This window comes from Myxocyprinus asiaticus, chromosome 33, assembly GCF_019703515.2.
Source record: "Myxocyprinus asiaticus isolate MX2 ecotype Aquarium Trade chromosome 33, UBuf_Myxa_2, whole genome shotgun sequence".
In the NCBI taxonomy this organism is placed as follows: Eukaryota; Metazoa; Chordata; class Actinopteri; order Cypriniformes; family Catostomidae; genus Myxocyprinus; species Myxocyprinus asiaticus.
In genome coordinates, this window is record NC_059376.1 from 603,004 (window position 1) to 626,044 (window position 23,041).

Consider the following 23,041-nt stretch of genomic DNA (forward strand, 5'->3'; position numbering starts at 1 on the left):
CCGCCACCCTCCCCATCTCCGCACACCACTCTGGAAATGGTGGCGCTCCGTCTGACTTCCATCCCCTTAAAATAATATGTCTGCCAATCATCACACCAGTCAGAACCCAATTTTTTATATAATTGTCCCCCGAATTTATAACTTCCCCAACGCCCAAAATACAAAGTCTGGGGCAAAGTAAAATCTGAGTGCCCAGAATGTCACGCAAATAATTTTTAATCTTTAACCAAAAATCTTGGATCTTAACGCATCCCCAAAAAACATGGGTTGTGTCTCCAACTTCTGATTGGCATCGCCAGCAGGTGGGTGTGTCTTTAAGACCAAGCCTAAATAATCTAGAGGGGGTACAATAAAATCTTTGTAAAATCTTAAATTGCATAAGGCGAACCCTTGCATCTCTAGATGCAGACTTGACATTTTTCAGAATCTTAGTCCACACTCCATCCTACAATGCCAAATTCAAATCTTTCTCCCATAATTTCTTAACAGAAGTTAAAGCTCCATCCCCCATACTCTGAATTAACAGGGAGTAGTACACTGATGCCTCATGACCTTTTCCAAAAGCCGCAATCACCTCTCCCAAAGCATCTGCCTCCTTAGGGGGTGTGTGCTACTCCCAAAAATAGTACAAAGCAGGTGGCGCAATTGTAAATACCTATAAAACTGAGGTCTGGGGATCCCAAAATGTTGGACCAAGTTTTCAAACGATCTCAACACTCCACTTTCATATAGGTCACAAAGTGTAGCAACTCCCCTCACAATCCACTCTGGCCAGCTGAAAGGGGACTTGCCAATACATTATCTTGGATATGCTCAAAACAACATTTAAATAAGTGTCCAATTTGAACAATCTGGACACTTTAGTCCATACCGAATGTAAATGCGAAATAACGGGGTGTAACTTAACTTTTCTGATTAGTTTGATAGAGATGCATTATAATGGTGAAATAGGGGCAAGAACTGCCTGTTCAATAACAAACCAGGGAGGGGCTCTCTCAGGTGGAAGTGACCAATGAGCCAAATGTCTGAGACTGAATGCATAGTAATAAAACAAAATCTTGGGTAAGCCTAGCCCACCTTTGTCTATCGGCCTATGTAACTTATTAAAATGCAATCTGGGATGTTTACCATTCCAAATGAAAGACTTCGCTATGCTATCGAATTACTTGAAATAAGAGAGGGGGGCATCTACAGGGAGAGATTGTAGCAGGTAGTTACATTTTGGAATACAATTCATTTTAATAACATTAACCTTCCCAATCATCGATAAATGTAATGAAGCCCACCTGCCCACATCGCTCGAATATCTTTTTATTAAAGGGTCAAAATTAACACTAACTAAATCAGACAAATTTGCTGGGAATAAAATCTCCAAACACTTAATGCCCTGTTTGGGCCATTGGAAGGTGCCCGGCTGGAAAGCCGTAACTGGACAGTACGCTGTCAAAGACAAAGCTTCGGATTTAGACCAATTAATTTTATAACCTGATAACTTGGAGAAGGAATTAATAATTCTGTGGAGGCAAGGCATAGATCTAGTAGGTTCAGTGACAAATAATAAAATATCATCTGCGTAAAGCAGAAGCCTATGCGCCACACCTCCAGCCATCACCCCTCGAAAATCATCCTCCCCCCTTATCGTGGCTGCTAATGGTTCCAGGGCAAGACAGAACAATAAAGGGGAAAGAGGGCAACCCTGCCGTGTGCCCCTATCCAGAGTAAAATAATCTGAAATTAATCAATTTGTTTGTACCGCTGCTACAGGGTGTCTATAAAGTAACTTAATCCAACCAATAAATGTACTCCCGAACCCTTACATTTCCAAAATCTTAAAAAGATAATCCCATTCTACCATATCAAACGCCTTTTCGGCGTCAAGTGAGATGGCAGCGACCGGAGATTGATCATTTGCTACTGACCACATGACACTGATGAGATGCCTGATGTTATCAGAAGAACTACGGCCTCGAATAAACCCCACCTGATCTATATCGGGTATAGAGATGTCATAACCTTACTTAATTGATTAGCCAAAATTTTTGACAATATTTTTACATCTAGTTGGATCAGGGAGATTGGACGGTAACTTTTTCACTCGCTTGGATCTTTGTCCTTTTTAAGAATCAGACTGATCCGGGCTTGTGTCATGGTTGGAGGAAGCTTTCCATTCCTTAATGATTCAGTATAAACTTCTAATAAAAAAAGAGCCAGTTTTGTAGCATAGGATCTAAAAAATTCTGCGGCAAAACCATCTGTCCCCGGAGACTTGCCAGTAAGTAGGGACTTAATAGGACAAGGTTATCTCAGAATCATAGAGTTTTTTTGCTCAATCGTCGGTTTAGGAAGATCTAATGGTTCCACAAAGTTTCTAATATCTTCATCAGTAGACAAAGATGTGGAACTATAAAGATCAAGATAGAATTCTTTAAAAGCATTATTAATATCAATGGCTGAGGTAAAAATTTCACTACCAGCAGATTTCACTGAGGGAATGATAGAAAGAGACTCTCTCTGCTTTATATATCTAGCCAAAAGCTTCCCTGCTTTGTCCCCCAACTCAAAGTATGACTGTCTTGCCCTGAATAACCAAAACTCCACTTTCCGCAACAAAATAGTATTATATCTATATTTCAATCGGGTCAATTCTCTGAGGCCTTCATATGACATAAGGCGCTTCAGCTCTGCCTCGGCACTTTTAATATTCCCTTCCAACTCCACAAGTTCTCGTGCTTTGGATTTTTTGGTGAATGAGGCATACTGTATGATCCGGCCCCTAAGAACTGCCTTAAGTGCCTCCCAAGCCACGCCCACACAGGATACTGAGGACCAGGTAGTCTCCATATAAACATTGATTTCAGTCTTTAACATTTGTTGGAAATCAGGATTTTGCTCTATATGTGGCAACACCTCTAAACTCACCAGGGCGTGATCTGAGACTAAGATATTTCCAATTGAGCAATCAACAACAGATGACATGAGGGATTTGGATATAAAAAAAAAATCTATTCTAGAATAAATCTTATGGACTGATGAAAAAAATGTATAGTCCCTACCAGATGGGTTCAAAAGTCTCCAAATATTCGTAAGACCAAGATTTTTACACCTCCTGTGAAGCGTCAATGTTGCTCAAGGTGGGTTTACACACTTTTGCTTCACTGTGATCAAGGATTGAGTCTATCAAATGATTAAAGTCTCCTCCCAATATTATATCATGAGGGGTGCCAGCGGTTTACAGCATCCCTTCAAGATCTATAAAAAAGCCCTGATCGTCAGCATTAGGTGCGTAAATATTAGCCAAAATCAACCTTTGCCCTTGAATTTCAGCTAAAACAATAATGACTCTCCCTAATTTATCTTTAGTCTGTTTGAGACATTTTAATTGTAGATGTTTACTTATCAATATAATGACTCCCTTGCTCTTACTTGAGCCAGCACTAAAAAAACATGTCCACCCCATATCTTCCCAAATTGTTCAGCTTCCTGCTGGGAGAGATGCGTTTCTTGAAGAAACACTATATCATATTTCTTACGCTTAAGAAAAGTAATAACCTTCCTTCTTTTTATGGGGTGCCCCAACTCATTTACATTCCATGTGGAGAGAGATAGTACACTCATATTAACATTTGACATTTTGATATAGTAGAAAAAATAAATTGTGGGTCAAAAACAAAATTATACAGACCACATTCCCCATTAGTGAAACAATCAAACCCTGAACTTCCCCCCGAACAAAACAAACAGATAAAAGAAAAACGTGCGCATAAACCCCGCGCACGAAAGCGCCAACCGGCGACAATCCCTCTAAACTCAAAAGGTCCATGAACGCCCACGAGCCCCCACAACAACTTTGCCATCGGATTGCTCAATTTGCAATTACATAACAGAAAATACTTTGTAAAAAAACCCCCAGCCAATAGGAAGAATGAACACAAAGAACGTGTAGATTCATTCACAGAACTGTCTCAAAGGTGTGATCTTCCACAAGACAAATTTCAGCTGATATAAAACCGTTCAGATTCCTTGGACAGACAAACAAATGTTCAGTGAGCCGGCTGTTATGAGTTCAGCGGATGATGTAATCATTCCAATGTCCCGTACAAATACTCAACAAAACAAACTCCAGCCAGCAGGAGGAATAAGCACGAAGAACAAACAGATTAATCCATAGCTGTTCCAAAGGAGTGTTATTCAATAGAACAAGCTCCAGCCGCTAGGCGGAACCAATACAAAAAGAAACAAAACCGGCATCCCGGTTCCTCGGATGGTCGAGGAACCGGGAAGGCCGCATAAAAGTATATACAGTGACTTACACAATCCGTAAACTTTATAAAAGACATCCTTTGTGTGAGCATGTAGATATTTTGCGGTCATCTGTAGTGTCCACTCTCAAACTGGCCGGGAACTTCAATGCAAAAGTAATCTTTCATCAATACAAAAGTTTCTTTAAGGAAAAGTGTTATTCACAAAACAAACTCCAGCCGCTCGGCGGAGCCAACACAAAAAGAAAAAAGAAACCAAAATGACGCCCAGCTTCCTCAAAAGCCAGAGTAAGTACAGCGAGTCGACCCACTCACATGAGAAACACCCAATGGTTTACTCACCCACTGATTCAATAAAAGACATTGCCTGTTTGGAACATGTAAATACTTTGCGACCTTTGTTTCTATTCTCAGTTTGGCCAGAAACATCAGAGCAAAAGTGATCTTTCGCTGATGTAAGAGTTTCTTACATTCCTTGAACCGATCGCGTTTCACTCTTGTCGAACTTGCAAAGTCCGGGAACAAGAAAATATTATGGTTCTTCAAAGAAAGCTTCCCTTTGCTCCTCACCTGTCGCAAGATCCTTATCGGATGATCTCAGAAATCTGGCCAGAATCAATTGGGGCCTATCTCCCTCAGCAGATCTGTGAGCTGGGAAGATGGATGGCACCGACTATGGCTGCTGCATTGCGAGCTCCGACACAACATAGTAGTGTTTTGTTTGTTTTGTTCACAATTCTTAAGTTTTTTGTCTTGGATGTTGTCTGCCTTATTGTCTACGACAGACAAACACTTTTGGACATTGGTTCAGCAATTTCACACCGTAAACCGGACTTCAAATTCCTCAATGCCGACCCGCTGTTTACAAACACGCAAGCAGAGCCCTTTGTCTGGGCAGCACGGCCGTGGAAACGCAGAAGGAAAAGGGGAAACAGAGCCGGCGTTCTCATCAGAGTAAGACGCCGCGCAAATCGACCCCCGCTACCCACTATTCTACTGGCAAATGTTCAGTCTCTGGATAACAAGCTCTGTGAGCTGAAAGTGCGGATCTCTTTCCAACGAGATACAAGGGACTGCTGCATTATCTGCCTTACGGAAACTTGGATGTCTGCGGAGATTCCAGACTCAGCCATTGAACCTGCGGGGTTCTCTGTGCACCAAACGGACAGAGCGAAAGACCTCTCAGGTAAAAGCAGAGGTGGTGGTGTGTTTTATGATCAACAAATCCTGGTGTGATCAGAGGAACGTACATTCTATCAAGTCTTTCTGCTCTCCTGATCTGGAATTTCTCATGCTTCTGTGTCGACCATTCTGGCTACCGAGGGAATTCACAGCGGTCATTATCACTGCTGTGTACATCCCCCCACAAGCCGACACAGACCGGGCACTCAAGGAAATGTATGGGAGTATAAGTGAGCAGGAAACCGTGCACCCTGAGGCCGCGTTCATTGTGACCGGGGACTTTAATAAAGCCAGTTTAAAATCAGTCGCACCAAAATACCACCAGCACATTAGTTTCAACACACGAGGGGACCGGGTTTTGGACCATTGCTACTCTCCCTTCCGGGATGGCTACAAATCCCTCCCCCGCCCACCATTTGGCAAATCGGACCACTCTTCCATTCTGCTTCTGCCTGCTTACAGGCAGAAACTGAAACAGGAAGCACCCACCCTCAGAACGATCCAGTGCTGGTCGGACCAATCAGATTCTACGCTACAAGACTGTTTTGATCACACGGACTGGGAGATGTTCCGGTCCGCCTCTGATGAAGACATCGAGCTTTACGCTGATAGCGTAATGTGTTTCATCAAAAAGTGCGTGGAGGACGTGGTTCCGACCAGAACAATATGGATCTATCCGAATCAGAAACCATGGATAAATAATGATGTTCACGCGGCACTTAATGTGCGGACCTCCGCTTTTAATTCCGGGAATGCGGAGGAGCATAAACAAGCCAGTTATGCCCTCCGAAAAACTATCAGAACCGCAAAATGCCAGTACAGGAGCAAGATTGAAGGACAGTTTAACACCACCAACTCTAGAAGCATGTGGCAGGGAATTAATATCATCACCGACTTTAAAGGGAATAAAAACTCCGCCATGAACACCGCTGCCTCTCTCCTGGATGAGCTAAATACTTTTTATGCTCGTTTTGAGGGAAATAACACCGCCCTCGCGGAGAGAGCTCTCGCGGCCGAAGCTGCAGAGGTTAGTTCACTCTCCGTCTCTGTAGCGGATGTAACCCGATCCTTCCGACGGGTGAATATCCGCAAAGCCGCGGGCCCAGACGGCATTCCGGGCCGTGTCATCAGAGCATGCGCGAACCAGCTGGCTGGTGTTTTTAACGGACATTTTCAACCTTTCCCTCTCTTTGTCTGTAGTCCCCACATGCTTTAAAACATCCACCATTGTGCCTGTTCCAAAGCAATCAAAAATAACTTGCTTAAATGACTGGCATCCTGTTGCTCTGACCCCCATCATCAGCAAATGTTTTGAGAGACTAATCAGAGATTACATCTGCTCTGTGCTGCCTCTCTCTCTCTTGACCCGTTGCAGTTTGCTTACTGATGATGCCATTGCATCTACAATACACACTGCTCTCTCCCACCTGGAAAAAAAGAACACTTATGTGAGAATGCTGTTTGTAGACTACAGCTCAGCATTCACCACCATAGTGCCCTCCAAGCTAGATGAGAAACTCAGGGCTCTGGGCTTAAACAGCTCGCTGTGCAGCTGGATCCTGGACTTCCTGTCAAGCAGACGCCAGGTGGTTAGAATAGGCAGCAACATCTCCTCATCACTGACCCTCAACACTGGAGCCCCGCAGGGCTGTGTTTTCAGCCCACTACTGTATTCCTTGTACACACATGACTGTGTGGCAACACATAGCTCCAATGCCATCATTAAGTTTGCTGATGAAATGACAGTGGTAGGTCTGATCACTGACAATGATGAAACAGCCTACAGAGAGGAGGTGCACACTCTGACACACTGGTGTCAGGAGCACAACCTCTCCCTCAACGTCAGTAAGACAAAGGAGCTTGTGGTGGAGAAGAGATAGAGAACACAGTCCCATCACCATCAATGGAGCACCAGTGGAGAGAGTCAGCAGCTTCAAGTTCCTGGGTGTCCACATCACTGAGGAACTCACATGGTCCATCCACACTGAAGTCGTTGTGAAGAAGGCTCATCAGCGCCTCTTCTTCCTGAGACGGCTGAGGAAGTTTGGAATGAACCGCCACATCCTCACACGGTTCTACACCTGCACTGTAGAGAGCATCCTGACTGGCTGCATCTCAGCCTGATACGGCAATAGCACCGCCCACAACCGCAAAGCACTGCAAAGGGTGGTGCGAACTGCCAGACACATCATCGGAGGTGAGCTTCCCTCCCTCCAGGAAATATATACAAGGCGGTGTGTGAAAAAAGCTCGGAGGATCACCAGAGACTCCAGCCACCCGAGCCATGGGCTGTTCTCTCTGCTACCATCAGGCAGGCGGTATCGCAGCATTAGGACCCGCACCAGCCGACTCCATGACAGCTTCTTCCCCCAAGAAATCAGACTTTTGAACTCTTGATCTCCCACGATCAAAATACATCAGCACTGCACTTTATTACTCTTACTGTTATATCTCACAACGGACTGTCATAAATTATATTATTATTATATATATTCTCTCTTAACAACTGACTATCAACCGACAGCCTGAATGTCAATACAGTACAATACTGTACATTCTATATATACTACTATATATACTTTTTTATATATTTTTATTTTTTGTTTTTATTGAATAATGTGTATCTATATAGTGTGTATTGTATACTGTACAGTGTATGTTATTTGTATATTGTTGAGTGTAATTATGTGTATATCAGATGTTTAAATTGTGCTGTGTTAAGTTTAATGTTATTGTAAATTGGTATATGTCTCATCACTGTCACGACTGCTATGTTGATCGGAACTGCACCCAAGAATTTCACACACCATTGCACTTGTGTATATGGCTGTGTGACAATAAAGTGTTTTGATTTGATTTGATTTGGGACTCTGTGAGCTCACTCGATTTCCAGCTTGTGGCCTGTTATGTCGAGCAGACTCAGGAAAAGCTCGTCTAGGAATTTCACCATATCTCTGCCTTCCTCATGTTCAGGAATTTCAACAATTCGAACGTTATTCCTGCGGCTTCTATTCTCAAGATCTTCAAGCTTTTCAAGGAGATGTTCCAAATCAACTTTGGTCATGGGCAGATTAGCAGTTAATTCCCTCTCCGAAGGTTCCAGACAATCAATTCGTCTCTCAACATCAGTCACTCTTGTAATTAACTCAGAGAATTTTATTTCCATCGCCGCAATCGATCGACGTATTACAGCGAGATCCTCCAAGTGAGCAAGAACCTTCGTCAACATCACTGACATGTTGGACAACTGAAGCTGGATCACCTCTCCCGCCGCGCCATCCAAATCGAGTCCCCAGTCTGTAGGCCTGTCTGGGCTTTCATCCTGAACACGTAAGTGTCTTTTAATGTCTCCAGAGCCCGAGGATTTTGACTTCTTTGCCATGTTTTGCCTCAAAGAGCAAATGTGTATCAAATTTCACCAGATTATAACATGAAAATAATAAAAAATTTTGCGCAAGTGCGCAGAGCTCGTCGCTCACACGTCTGCTTCTTGCATGGCGTCACGTGACCTCCAAAATATTTGTATTTTTAATATTATATTCAACATTTTCAGATTACAATTTTTTCTTCTGCAGTATAGCTGCTAAAGTAAATGTACGTTGTTTTAAAGGAGTTTTAGATATTTATATTAGAAAACAAGCCAAAACAAAAACAAATCAAAAACATATTTTGTTGCAGTGTATAATGGGGTGAAGACTACCCTCTCTCACCTTTCTGTTCACTTCAATCCATCTTTAACTCTCAAAAAAACAAACTCTCTCTTATTAATAAAGCTGCGTATTGACAATTTTCTTAATGATAAGAAATGCACAGAGATACATATATTATGATTCAATAAGTCACGAGTCATCATGTTATAATCTAGCTGCATTATGTGTGTGCGCTCGAGGGATGAGCGTCCCGTGACAGAGTGTGCATCAGCCGGGTGCAGTTTCAGTCTCTGCCCCTTAGATCGGGACATTCACACAACTCATAGAAGAGGCGCTGACAGCACAGAGAAATGACCGTTTCGGAGTTTGTAGTTATTTACATGATCTGCTTCTGTATTATTTTATCTTTAATAAAGCTATAACACATTAAATATAACTGCATTAAAGATGTAACGCCGGGGTGTTTCCTTTAAAGAGCTCCAGTTATTGTCGATAACGTTGACTGTTCGTTTCAGTCCTTCATTACATACATTGTGTCAGGGGTTTATTTTGCACTAATGATTGGCTGACTGTATATTATCCCATTTATTGCACTCTATGTGATTTATAAGATTAAGAAAAACAACTCCTGTGCAGAGGTGGGTAGAGTAACCAAAAAACGTACTCAGTAAAAGTACAATTACTTGAAAAAAAAAAAACCTTTACTCAAATAGAAGAAAAGGTAATGATGTTAATAATTACTTGAGTAAGAGTAAAAAGTATTCAATTAAAAGAACACTCAAGTGGCAAGTAACTGGTTAGAACCGTTCACAGGAAAGCTATGAAATTTTGCACACAGGTAGAGGACAGTCTGAAGTGCTGTTATTCTGGGATTGATTTGTTCTTTTCGCACCAAACTACGTTCATCTCTAGGAGACAGAATGCGTCTCCTTCCTGAGCGGTATGATGGCTGTGTGGTCCCATGGTGTTGATACTTGTATACTATTGTTTGTACAGATGGACGTGGTACCTTCAGGCATATGGAAATTGCTCCCAAGGATGAACCAGACGTGGAGGTCCACACTTTTTTTCTGAGGTCTTGGCTGATTTGTTTTGATTTTCCCATGATGTCAAGCAAAGAGGCACTGAGTTTGAAGGTAGGCCTTAAAATACATCCACAGGTACACCTCCAATTCAGTACACCTCCTATCAGAAGCTAATTGGCTAACTGCCTAAAGACTTGACACCATTTTCTGGAATTCTCCAAGCTGCTTAAAGACACAGTTAACTTAGTGTATGTAAACTTCTGACCCACTGGAATTGTGATATAGTCAATTAAAAGTGAAACAATCTGTCTGTAAACAATTGTTGGAAAAATTACTTGTGTCATGTACAAAGTAGATGTCCTAAATGACTAGCCAAAACTATAGTTTGCTAATATGAATTCTGTGGAGAGGTTAAAAATGAGCTTTAATGACTTCATCCTAAGTGTATGTAAACTTCTGACTTCAACTGTAAAAAATGCTAAAAAAAAGCATATATGGGAAGATGCCAGTTAACGGGCTAAACTAGCTCTTCAGTATACTTACTGTCTGATTGTTCATATGATAACTAAAGAAGAAAACATTTTTTAAGGAATTTACTTTATTTTAATTTATTGGATTTAAATGTTTTATCAATTTTATTATGAAATTAAAAAAATAAGCTGCATCGACTTATTTTGTAATCAAATCATTATGATGTTTCTAAAAATGCTAATAACTTTGATAATTTTAGTCTATTGTCATTGATAGACTCTTTGGCTGATGCCAAGAACAATGTATATTACAAGTGATTCTATTCATTGCTTTTCGAGCAGTTTGCCTAAAATCGTTTTATCATTTACCAATTTTTGCCATTCCTGTGCTTGGTCCCGATAATTGCTGCTTGCAGCTATATTAATAATAATTATTATTATTGTAAATTCTTTCATCATTCACCATCATGTTGTTCCAAACCTGTATGACTTTCTTTCTTCAATGCAACACAATTAAGGAGATGTCAGACAGAATGTTATCCTCAGTCACCATTTACTATCACTGCATGTTTTTTTTCCTCCATATTTTAAAAGACAATGGTGATTGTGACTGTCAGTCTCTAACATTCTGTCTAACATCTTTTGGGTTCCACAAAATACAGAAAGTCACACAGGTTTGGAACAACATTAGGGTGGGAAAATGATAACAGAATATTAATTTATGGTTGAACTATCACTTTAAGGATGCTTGGCAGATTTGTACGAATCTGTAAATTAGAGGAGAAGTTTGGAAACCAGTTTCTAGTAATTATTACGGTGAAAAATGTGAACAGTATTCCACAGGCCCAATCGTATATAATGCTGAGTAAAACTAATGAAGATCACACTTTATTACCTCCACTATTTCACAGCGTTTTAAAGTCCTGCATGGATTCTTAGTTCAGTTACAGTATTTCAGTGTAGAAAGAATATAGATCATTCATTCTGTACAGTAAGGGTAAACTGCACCTTATCTCTGTATATGGAAGCGTGTTAGGCTTATTTAAGTTCAGAGCTTGTTCTCTGTTGTCCATGAGAAAAATGTGCCGCATCTTGGGGGACAAATGTAGTTATTTTTTAAAAGTGAGGGGACATGTCTCCCTCAGTTATAATGGTTCCTACACCCCTGAATGAAAGTGTTTGTTTTGAGTGCTTGCTGCAGTGATGAACTTGACTCGAGTGACAAAGTGCAGCTGCAAAGCTCCGCTGTCGTAAAAGTCCCATTCAAAAATCTCTCAATAAATTATGCATTTATTAACACTTATTTAATTAAAACCAGTAATGTAACAACAGGAATGTCGCCCATTGTAACGAAGTAAAAGTAAAAAAAAAAATGCATTAGAAATGTACTTAAGAGTAAAAAGTACCCACTATTAAACCTACTCTTAAAAGTACATTTTAATGAGTAAATGTAGCATGTTACTACCCACCTCTGCTCCAGTGTGTGTGTGTGTGTGTGTGTGTGTGTGTGTGTGTGTGTCGGAGTGCATCTGGTCAGACTCCCAGTCATGTTTCAGTCTAATTGGTAGCCATGTCAGTGTACTGACCTTGATTGCAAACACAACACACACACAACACACACACAACAAACATAAAAGAAAAAACTGTGAAAAACACCCATATTAGGTTTTTTTTCCTCTCGAGTTGGAACATAAGGAAAGTTTCCCTGAACACTCACTCCATCCACCACTGGTTGAAGAAACAGATAGTCCCGTCCAACACTTTTCAGACACATTGTACAAAGAATCACCATTGTCATTTTTTTATTACGCGCCAGACTTTTGACATGAAAACTGAAAATGATATAAAGCAAAGCATACAGTTGTGGTCAAAAGTTTGCCTACCCTTGGAGAATTGGTAATATATGTTCCATTTTTAAAGAAAACATGAGTGAGCAGGCAAAACACATTTCTTTTATTTCTTATGGGATTCATATTCAACTGTAGGTCATAAAACAAAACATGGCAACAAAGAAGAAAATGAAATGACCCCTGTTCAAAAGTCTGCATACCCTTAGTTCTTAATACTGTGTATTGCACCCTTTAGCATCAATGACAGCGTGCAGTCTTTTGTAATAGTTGTCTATGAGGCCCCAAATTCTTGCAGGTGGTACAGCTGCCCATTCACCTTGGCAAAATGCCTCCAGGTCATGCAAAGTCTTTGGTCGTCTTGCATGAACCACGTGTTTGAGATCTCCCCAGAGTGGCTCGATAATATTAAGGTCAGGAGACTGTGATTATTTTCAATCCACCAGCTACATATATATTTATAGATATTTTAAATAAATTATATTAAACAAATATTATGGGTTCAATAAAAGTAAATCTCAGTCAACAGCATTTGTGGCATAATGTTGATTACCAAAAAATTTATTTTGACTCGTCCCTCCTTTTCTTTAAAAAAGAGCAAAAATCTGCTGGTTCTGCCTAGCAGCTGGATTTTTTTTTTTTTTTTGGAGAGTAACACCTTCAGGACAGTTTTGTAGATGGATCTGCATGCTCTTTGTGCTTATTCTGCCTATCGGCTGGAGTTTGTTTTGTATATTATCTTTTGCTATGTAATTCTGTCGCACAGCATCATTCCCCGCAGGAAGCTGAAAAACTTGGGAAAATATTGGGTGGACATGTTTTCTTTAGTGTTGGCTCAAGTATGAGCAGGGGAGTCATTACGCTGATAAGTAAACATCTACAATTCAAATGTCTTAAACAGATTAAAGATAAATTAGGGAGAGTCATTTTTTTAGCAGAAATTCAGGGGCAAAGATTGATTTTGGCTAATATTTACACACCTAACGTTGATGATCAGGGCTTTTTTATAGATCTTGAAGGGATGTTGCAAGCCGCTGGCACCCCTCATGATATAATATTGGGAGGAGACTTTAATCTTTTGATAGACTCAGTCCTTGATCATAGTGAAGCAAAAGTGTGTAAGCCCCCTAGAACAACACTGACGCTTCACAGGTTGTGTAAAAATCTTGGTCTTACAGATATTTGAAGACTTCTGAACCCATCTGGTAGGGACTGCCAATTTTTTTCATCAGTCCATAAGATTTATTCTAGAATAGATTTTCTTTTTATATCTAAGTCCCTCATTTCATTTGCTGATTGCTCAATTGGAAACATTTTAGTCTCAGATCGTGCCCTGGTGTGTTTAGAGGTGTTGCCACATACAAAGGAAATCATATAGTTGGCGCTTTAATGTGTCCCTTTTGCAAAAACCCCTATATTCCAACAAATGCTAAAGGTTGAAATCAGTGTTTATATGGAGACCAACTGGTCCTCAGTATCCTCTATGGGCGTGGCTTGGGAGGCACTTAAGGCAGTTCTTAGGGGTCGGATCATACAATTCACCTCATTCACCAAGAAATTTTTAACTCGGTCATTGATATTAATAATGCTTTTAAAGAATTCTATCTTGATCTCTATAGTTCCACATCTTTGTCTACTGATGAAGACATTAGAAAATTTGTGGAACCATTAGAACTCCCTAAATGGACGGCTGAACAAAAAAATTATCTTGATTCTGAGATAAACTTGGTGGAGCTTGGTGAGGTAATTAAGGCCTTGCCTACAGGCAAGCCTCCGGGACCAGACGGCTTTGCTGCTGAATTTTTTGGATCTTTTGCTACAGAACTGGCTCTACTTTTGTTAGAAGTTTATACTGAATCATTAAAGAATGGAAAGCTTACTCCAACCATGACACAAGCCCGGATCAGTCTGATTCTTAAAAAGGACATAGATCCAAGCGAGTGTAAGAGTTACCATCCAATCTCCCTGGTCCAGCTAGATGTTAAAATATTGTCAAACATTTTGGCTAACCGATTAAGTAAAGTTATGAAATCTCTTATACATATAGATCAGGTGGTGTTTATTTGGGGCCGCAGCTCTTCTGATAACATCAGGCGTCTCATCAATATGTGGTCAGTAGCGAATGAACAATCTCTGGTCACTGCCATCTCACTTGACGCCAAAAAGGCATTTGATATGGTAGAATGGGATTATCTTTTTAAGATTTTGGAAATGTACGGGTTCGGGAATACTTTTATTGGGTTGATTAAGTTACTTTATAGACACCTGGTAGTGGCGGTTCAAACAAATGGATTAATTTACTATATAAACTAACCGGAGAAGTTAAGTTACACCCCGTTATCTCTCATTTGCAGTCGGTATGAACAAAAGTGTCCAGAGTGTTTAATTCGGACATTTATTTAAATGTTGCTTTGAGCATATGGCTGAACCCAAAATTATGTATTAATAAGTCCCCTTTCTGCTGGACAGAGTGGATTGTGAGGGAGGTTAATACGCTCGGTGACCTATATGAGAGTGGAGTGTTGAGATCCTTTGAAAATATGGTTCAACATTTTGGGATTACCAGATCTCAATTCTTCAGGTTACAGTTGCTGTACCACCTTTGGAAGTAGTACGCAGCCCCCTAAAAGCCCTTGAGGTGGTGCTTGGTGCTTTTAGAAAAGGTCATGAAGCTTCAGCGTATTATTCCTTATTGATCCTTGGGGATGGGGCGTTAACATCTCTTAAGAGGTTATGGGAAAAAGATTTGAATTTGATATTGGAAGATGGGGTGTGGGAAAGGATTTTGAAAAATGTTAAGATCATGTCCAGAGATGCAAGAGTTCGCCTTGTGCTATTCAAGATTTTATACCGTTTCTACTGGATTCCCTCCAGATTATTTAGGCTTGGTCTAAAAGACTCACCCACCTGCTGGCGATGCCATTTGGAGGATGGAGATATAACCCATGCTTTCTGGTCTTGTCCTAGGATTCACGAGTTTTGGTTGAGAGTCCAGAATTTTGTTTGCGAGGTCCTGGGCACTCAAATTCTGTTCTGTCCCCGACTTTGTGTGTTGGGTGATGGGACGGTTATTGATATAACGATAAATATGTAAAAAGGTGGGTTCTCACCAGTGTGATGATCAGGAGACAGATAATTCTGAGGGGACTCAGTGACGGGTAGTGGAGAGAGACATTTTGTTTGGGTATATATTTGTTGAATTTTATATATAAGTGTTTCCTCTTGTCTGTTTTTTTATTTTATTTTTTTATTTGTATTTGTATGTGTGTATACTTTCATTTTGTGTCAGACCATTGGTTGTTTGTAGTGGGGGTGGTGGGGGGATGTTCAGGGGAAGGGATATAGAATTTGATATAATTTGATTCTGTGTGTGTATGTTCTGTTTCTTTATCCTGTTTTTGAATCAATAAAATGTTAATATAAAAAATAAAAAAAAAAGCAAAAATCTGTGTTCCAGTGAAACACTTACAATGGAAGTCGACTGGGTCAATTTTAAAGGCAGAAATGTGAAGCTTATAATTTTATAAAAGCACTTACATTAATTCTTCTGTTAAAATGTATTATTTGAGCTGTAAAGTTGTTTAAATCGTCGATTTTGTGGTCATTTTACATTGTCACGGCAACGAAGTTGTAAATTTGACTATAATTATAACCAGAAAAGGTAAGCAAGCAATTTTATCACACTAAAATCATGTTAACACACATATTGTTTATGTCTTGTGTCTATACTTTTGAAATGTTCTGGCCCCATTGACTTCCATTGTAAGTTCCTCACTGAAACACAGATTTGTACTTTTTTTTTAAAGAAAATTCTAAATACATTTTTTGGTAATTAACATTATTCCACAGATGCTGTCAATTGAGTTTAACTTGTATTGAACCTGGAATATTCCTGTAACCCTTAAATGCATACATCAGGTCTTTAGTGACCTGGGACCACATACCACCTCATCCATTTTTTGGAGTAATGCCCACACCTCTTCAGTGTTCCTCAACCTTTCTCTGGTGAATAGAGTAACAATAAAAAAATGCCTAAATTGCAAAAAATATATTTTTTCTAACTGCTTGATTACCAAAAGTGTACAGAGTCATTAAAGACCCGAGATACTGTATGTAACAGTGTCATAATATATCTTTGCGCTTCCATAAATCATATATTTTTATTATTTCTTATCTATACAAGTTTACGATCACATGATATCTATTTCTTTGTTTATTACAAGACAATGTTTATTCTTGTATCACACTGAAGGGGTTTATTTTGCAATAACAACTGGCTGACTGTACATTATACTGTTTATTACATGGCTACTAACCAAATAAATAAATACATGGACATAAATTTGGATTTGTGTTGAAATTGTGTAATTATGTGACAAGAAATAAATCACTGAACAGCTGAAATTCATCGTTGTTCTGTTGGTGTTTATTTAGTAATAAATGTCTGTCCGACTCCTCATTATCCAGCTTATTACAAGAATACTTGCCAAATAAATAAATAAATGCACATGAAACATTGATTTGAGTTGAAATTATTATATTAGCTTACTTGTAGAGATCACACATTGATCAGAGAAGCAGGAACAATGATTCGCAATACCCAGATGAGCGGTGTGATAGGTGGATGTGCGGTTGTTACAGAGAAATATCAGACCACTAGATAACGCCATTGACCAATCAGAATCCAGCATTCCAGTGAGATGTGTAATAAACTATTCTAATGCACAGCATGCAGGCGAAGAACCACCTGACGCAAAGCAGAGTATATTCAAATTGTTTAACACTCACCTAGCTGTGGATTACCCTGCTTATACCATGGTCACTTGCCAGCATTGATTACTTAAAGCTGTCATTGATTTTTACAGTGCAAATTTCGACTGCAAGAATGAAAATAATGGTTAACTTTATCTACGGGTTGTAAGATCTAGAGTTTTGCCCATTCTAAATCAGTCACAGAGATAAAGTAGTGCGATAATATCACATTTATTTGAATGAATTAAATAAAAAGCTATAAGAATAATTGGAAAAACGCACATGATTGTTTTTTTTTAAACAATCTTTACACAGCTTTAAACTGTGAATTTATCAATCCAGAAATGATAATAGCCACATAATGTAGAAGGGTTGGCACTACTCAACATGTTGTTGTCATATATTACCCTACAGATCAGCTTGCTAACTTTCTTGAGGAGCTGGATGTCCTGCTATCCTGTCCGAAGATGATTTCAACATACACCTAGACAAGGCCCAGGCCGCTGAACTTCACGCTCTTCTGGCCTCGTTCGACTTTGAAAGGGTTTGCACTGCTGCAACACAGGGCTACCAGCTGGGCCACATTTTACATGTAACGGTACCACCAATAATGTTATTTTTACTCCTTTACATGTTTCTGATCACTACTTTAATAAATTCAACATGACACTCCCATCTATACTAACACATACTCCCCCTCTGGTTTCCTTACACAGTAACCTCCGTTCTCTCTCACCCACCCATTTTCCACTGCTGTCTCTACCTTTCTTCCCTCACAAAATCCATTTTCTTCCCTGGAAATAAACACTGCCACAGACACTCTATGCTCCACTTTAACAACCTGTCTAGACAGCATCTGTCCTCTCTCCTCTAGGCCAGCATGTATGACACCACCCAGCCCCTGGCTTTCTGACGTCCTTCGTAAACATCAGACTGACTTCAGGGCAGCTTGGAGGAGATGGTGGAAATTGTAAGGCCTTGGCCCACTCAAAAAGGCAGCTGAGACCACATGCTCCTTTGTTCTATAATCAAAGGGGAGACATTGAACTCAGTTTCCCAGGATCCTTCACAATTTCACAACTGGATGGGAAGTCCTGCCCATGGACCCAGTCTCAAACGCCATTGGTCGAAAGTGGCCTACGACCGATGACGTCATCTTGTCAATAAAATCAACAGACAGATGTAGTTCACTCTCTCTGTACTAAGCTCCGGCTGGCTGTTAAGGGACATCTGTATTGTGCACGTACAGAAGGAGTTTTCCCTCCTTTTTGGACTAAGAACAAAGAGAACACGTTTTTTCTAACCTCACCATTTGGCCACGGTAGAGTAAGATTAACTTAGCTTTGTTCAAGTCTTCTAGTATACTTATAATAACCGGTTCAGTTTCACCGCAAGACAACAGTGAATTTATTTTGAAAACCGGAAAGGTGACCAGTTTCCCTTCTCCTTTCTTTTTCACTGACGAGCGTAAGACAAGGGACCATCCAGACCGTTTCTCCTGACCGCTCAACGCCACAGGAATTCTAACGGACAACCCTTCTGAAATCACACAGGGTTTCCCAAGTAAGGCTTGATATCTGGGCAGATTTAGTTTAGAAACTGTGTTTTTCTTGTGCAACTAAATCTTATGTTTGATTCTAAATGCTGATTATTTTGAGTATATTTTGTATGTTGAACTCTGCTCGCTGTTTGCTGTTTTGAGTTGGGAGATTTTCATTTTTGGGTGAAGTTTATTTTGTTGAGTGATCTGAACTAGTAATACAGTCCCGCTGTTATGAGCGGTTACCCTCAATTAGACTGCATGCACCTTTTTGCTCTCTCCCTCTCCCTCATTCTCTCTCTCTCTCTCACTCATATTCACTGAGTGAGCGGTGCCGCGGTTTATGTCTGACTCAGGATGGTGTACTAAATTCTCCCACCTGTTTAGTCAGTTCCTTTGTGTGTCCGCTCATTTCCACCCTCACGTGGTATCAACTCCACTGCTCTGGAAATGATCCAGCCATCTTTCCTTTTCCCCTTTCCTTCCACCCTCAAATGACCTAGTCCTCCATTTTGGATCTAAACCTCCATTTTGGACCTAGTCCTCCATTTTGGATCGAGTCCTCCATTTTGGATCTAGTCCTCCATTGTGGATCTAATCCTCCATGTTGGATCTAGTCCTCCATTTTGGTTCCTTTGTTACCGCATCTAGACACACACACACACCCACACTCTAGCATATAGCTCCACTATTAGTTTAGGATTTCCTTGTTATGTTCAGGACTTAATGACTACAGACCTGTCGCCTTGACGTCTGTGGTCATGAAGTCATTTGAGAGACTGGTGTTGGCCCACCTGAAGAACATCACTGGACCCTTTCTAGATCCCCTTCAATTTGCTTATCGAGCAAACAGGTCTGTGGATGATGCAGTAAACATGGGATTGCATCATATCCTGCAACATCTGGACAGACCAGGGACATATGCAAGGATCCTTCAACTTTCAACACCATCATCCCAGCTATACTCCAGAATAAATTACACCAACTCTCTGTTCCCATGTCTATCTGTCAGTGGATTACCAGCTTTCTGACGGACAGGCAGCAGCTTGTGAGACAGGGGAAACTCACTTCCAGCACCTGTACAATCAGCACTGGTGCCCCCCAGGGATGTGTGCTCTCCCCACTACTCTTCTCCCTCTACACCAATAACTGCATCTCCAAGGACCCCTCTGTCAAGCTCCTGAAGTTTGCAGATGACACCACTGTCATCGGCCTCATCCAAGATGATGATGAGTCTGCATACAGAAGGGAGGTTAAACAGCTGGCTTTCTGGTGCAGTCAAAACAACCTTGAGCTGAACACGCTCAAAATGGTGGAGATGCTTGTGGACTTTAGGAGGAACACCCCAACACTGAACCCCCCTCACCATTCTAAACAGCACTGTGGCAGCAGTGGAGTCATTCAAGTTCCTGGGCACTAACATCTCACAGGACCTGAAGTGGGAGATCCACATTGACTCCACTGTGAAAAAGGCCCAGCAGAGGTTGTACTTCCTTCGCCAGCTGAGGAAATTCAACCTGCCACAGGCGCTGCTGATACGGTTCTACTCAGCAGTCACTGAGTCTGTCCTCTGCCGTTCAATAACTGTCTGGTTTGGTTCAGCTACGAAATCAGACATCAGAAGACTACAAAGGATAGTTTGGACTGCTGAGAGGATTATTGGTTAACCCCCCCCCCCCCCCCCCCAAGAACACTACACTTCCAGAGTGAGGAAAAAGGCTGGAAAAATCACTCTGGACCCCACTCACCCTGCCCACTACCTTTTTGAACTGTTGCCTTCTGGCCGACGCTTCAGAGCACTGAGCACCAGAACCGTCAGGCACAAGAACAGTTTTTTCCCTCAGGCTATCCATCTCATGATCAGTTAATGCCATTTCATTCCTCTGAGAAAAAAAACAAAACAAAAAAAACATTTGCACTGTACATAACAGATTTGTATTTACACTGTACATAACATATTGTATTAGATTTGCACTACCCATGTGTATGTGTGTATGTATGTATGTGTGTGTCTGTATGTATTTGTATATTATTATTATTTTTATTATTATCTATGTCTTGCTGCTGTTTTGTATTGTTTTTGTGTTGTTGTACACTGGAAGCTCCTGTCACCAAGACAAATTCCTTGTATGTGTAATCATACTTGGCAATAAAGCTCATTCTGATTCTGATTCTGTTATATTCAGATAGTATTGGCTGTGTTCATTACTGCTTGATTATAATAAATCTTGTTATATTATAATAAGAAGTACTCCTGGTTGTTTTTGTTTGAATATTGTGTTGAAGCCAGCCTCTGCCAGTCAAGAACTCCCATGTTACCTCAGCGTACTGTTATTTTATTGGTGTTAGAAACTAACTGTAATTAGAATACTATTAGATTTGTATGGCAATAATTTAACTAGTTCCTCCCCTTTTGATTATTTTGATTAATAATTAAAATACTCTACCTTCAGGGTAGATTTTTTATGAGACTAGATCAGTAACTTGCTATCATTTTCTCTTGTCAAAGAGTGGTGCCCTGAGGATAGAATTGAATGAGTTAAAATTCTATTATTTAATTTAAATATTAATTAATAAATATTAATTATTTCTGATAGTAAAACTGATCTAAACAACCAGTAGCACCTACAAAATCTAAAGATCCTGCAGATCTGGGTAAGTATCAGTCTCTGCTTGCTTCCTTTTCTGATATTGTTGCATCTACAAAAACTTCCTATTATCAGGACAAGACCAACAACACCACAGACACTCAAAGCCAGGACATTTAACACACTCCTCTGTCCTCCCCCTCCACCACCTGACACATCACTGACAGCAGATGTCTTCGCCACTTATTTTACTGATAAGGTTACAACCATCAGCAGTACATTCTCAGCACCACACCCTCTCAAACATCCATCTCCTGAGTGAAGCTCTTCTCTCTCTATGTTCTCTCCTCTAACTGACACTGAATTCCTTCTCTCCAACCACCCCACCACCTGTTCCCTTGACCCCATTCCTTCTCACCTTCTCCAGGCCATCTCTCCATCCATCCTACCTGCACTCACACACATAATTAACACATCTCTACTTACAGGCACTTTTCCCACCGCATTTCCCACACAAGTAGGAAATTACAGACCGGTTTCTCTCCTCCCATTCATGGAGAAAACACCCGAAAGGGTAATTTTCAATCAGATCTCTGCCTTTCTCTCAAAGAACAAGCTGCTAGATGAAAATCAGTCAGGCTTCAAAAGTGGACATTCCACCGAGTCTGCCCTGCTGTCTGTCACCAAGTCACTGAGACAGGCGAAAGCTGGACCCAGATCATCTGTCCTTATTCTGCTGGACCTATCTGTAGCCTTTGACACAGTCAAACATCAGATTCTTCTATTCACCCTCTTTATTCTGGGCATCACAGGAACTGTGCTTGACTGGATTAATTCCTATCTCTCAGGCAGGTCTTTCAAGGTAGCCTGGAGAAGTGAAGTGTCCAAGTCACATCAGCTAATTACTGAGGTACCTCAGGGCTCAGTGCTTAGCCACTTCTCTTCTCTATATACGCAACATCACTGTTCAATCATTCAAGCACATGGGTTCTCTTACCACTGCTACGCCGATGACACACAGCTCTACTTATCTTTCCAACCCGACGACTCCATGATTACTACTAGAATCTTGGCCTATTTGGCAGACATCTCGGCCTGAATGAAGGAACACCACCTGCAACTCAATCTAGTGAAGACAGAGTTCCTTGTTTTTCCAGCCAACCCTGCTGTTGAGCACAACATCACCGTTCAGCTGTGTTCATCCACAATAACACCTTCCAAAATGGTCCGAAATCTAGGTGTAACCACTGACCACATCTCAAAAACCGCCCGATCGTGTAGATTTGTAATCTAAAACATCAGAAAAATAAGACCCTTTCTCTCCGAACATGCAACAAATCCTTGTTCAGTCTACTGTCATATCTAGACTGGACTAATACAATGCTCCTTTAGCAGGCCTCCCTGCATGTGCAATTAGACCCCTGCAAATGATCCAGAATGCAGCAGCACGTCTGGTCTTTAATGAACCATGTTACACCACTCCTTGTCTCTCTTCACTGGCAGCCGGTTGATGCACGTATTAAGTTCAAGGCTCTGATGCTGGCATACAGAACAGTCACTGGGTCTGCTCCAGCATACCTAAAGTCATTTCTGCAGAGCTACGTTCCCTCCAGAAGCCTGCAGTCGGCTAATGATTGGTGCCTTGTTGTACCAACACAAAGAGGCAACAAAACACTTTCCCGGACTTTCAGCTTCACTGTACCTCGATGGTGAAACGACCTTCCCAAC

At 40.8% G+C, this 23,041-nt stretch overlaps 1 protein-coding gene across 3 annotated transcripts in view; it reads right to left on the reverse strand.

The window, feature by feature from the left end:
• The window catches only part of LOC127424008 (E3 ubiquitin-protein ligase MIB2-like), a 142,485-nt gene that overhangs the window by 17,153 nt on the left and 102,291 nt on the right, over window positions 1-23,041 (reverse strand). The gene's annotated exons all lie outside the window — the stretch shown is intronic.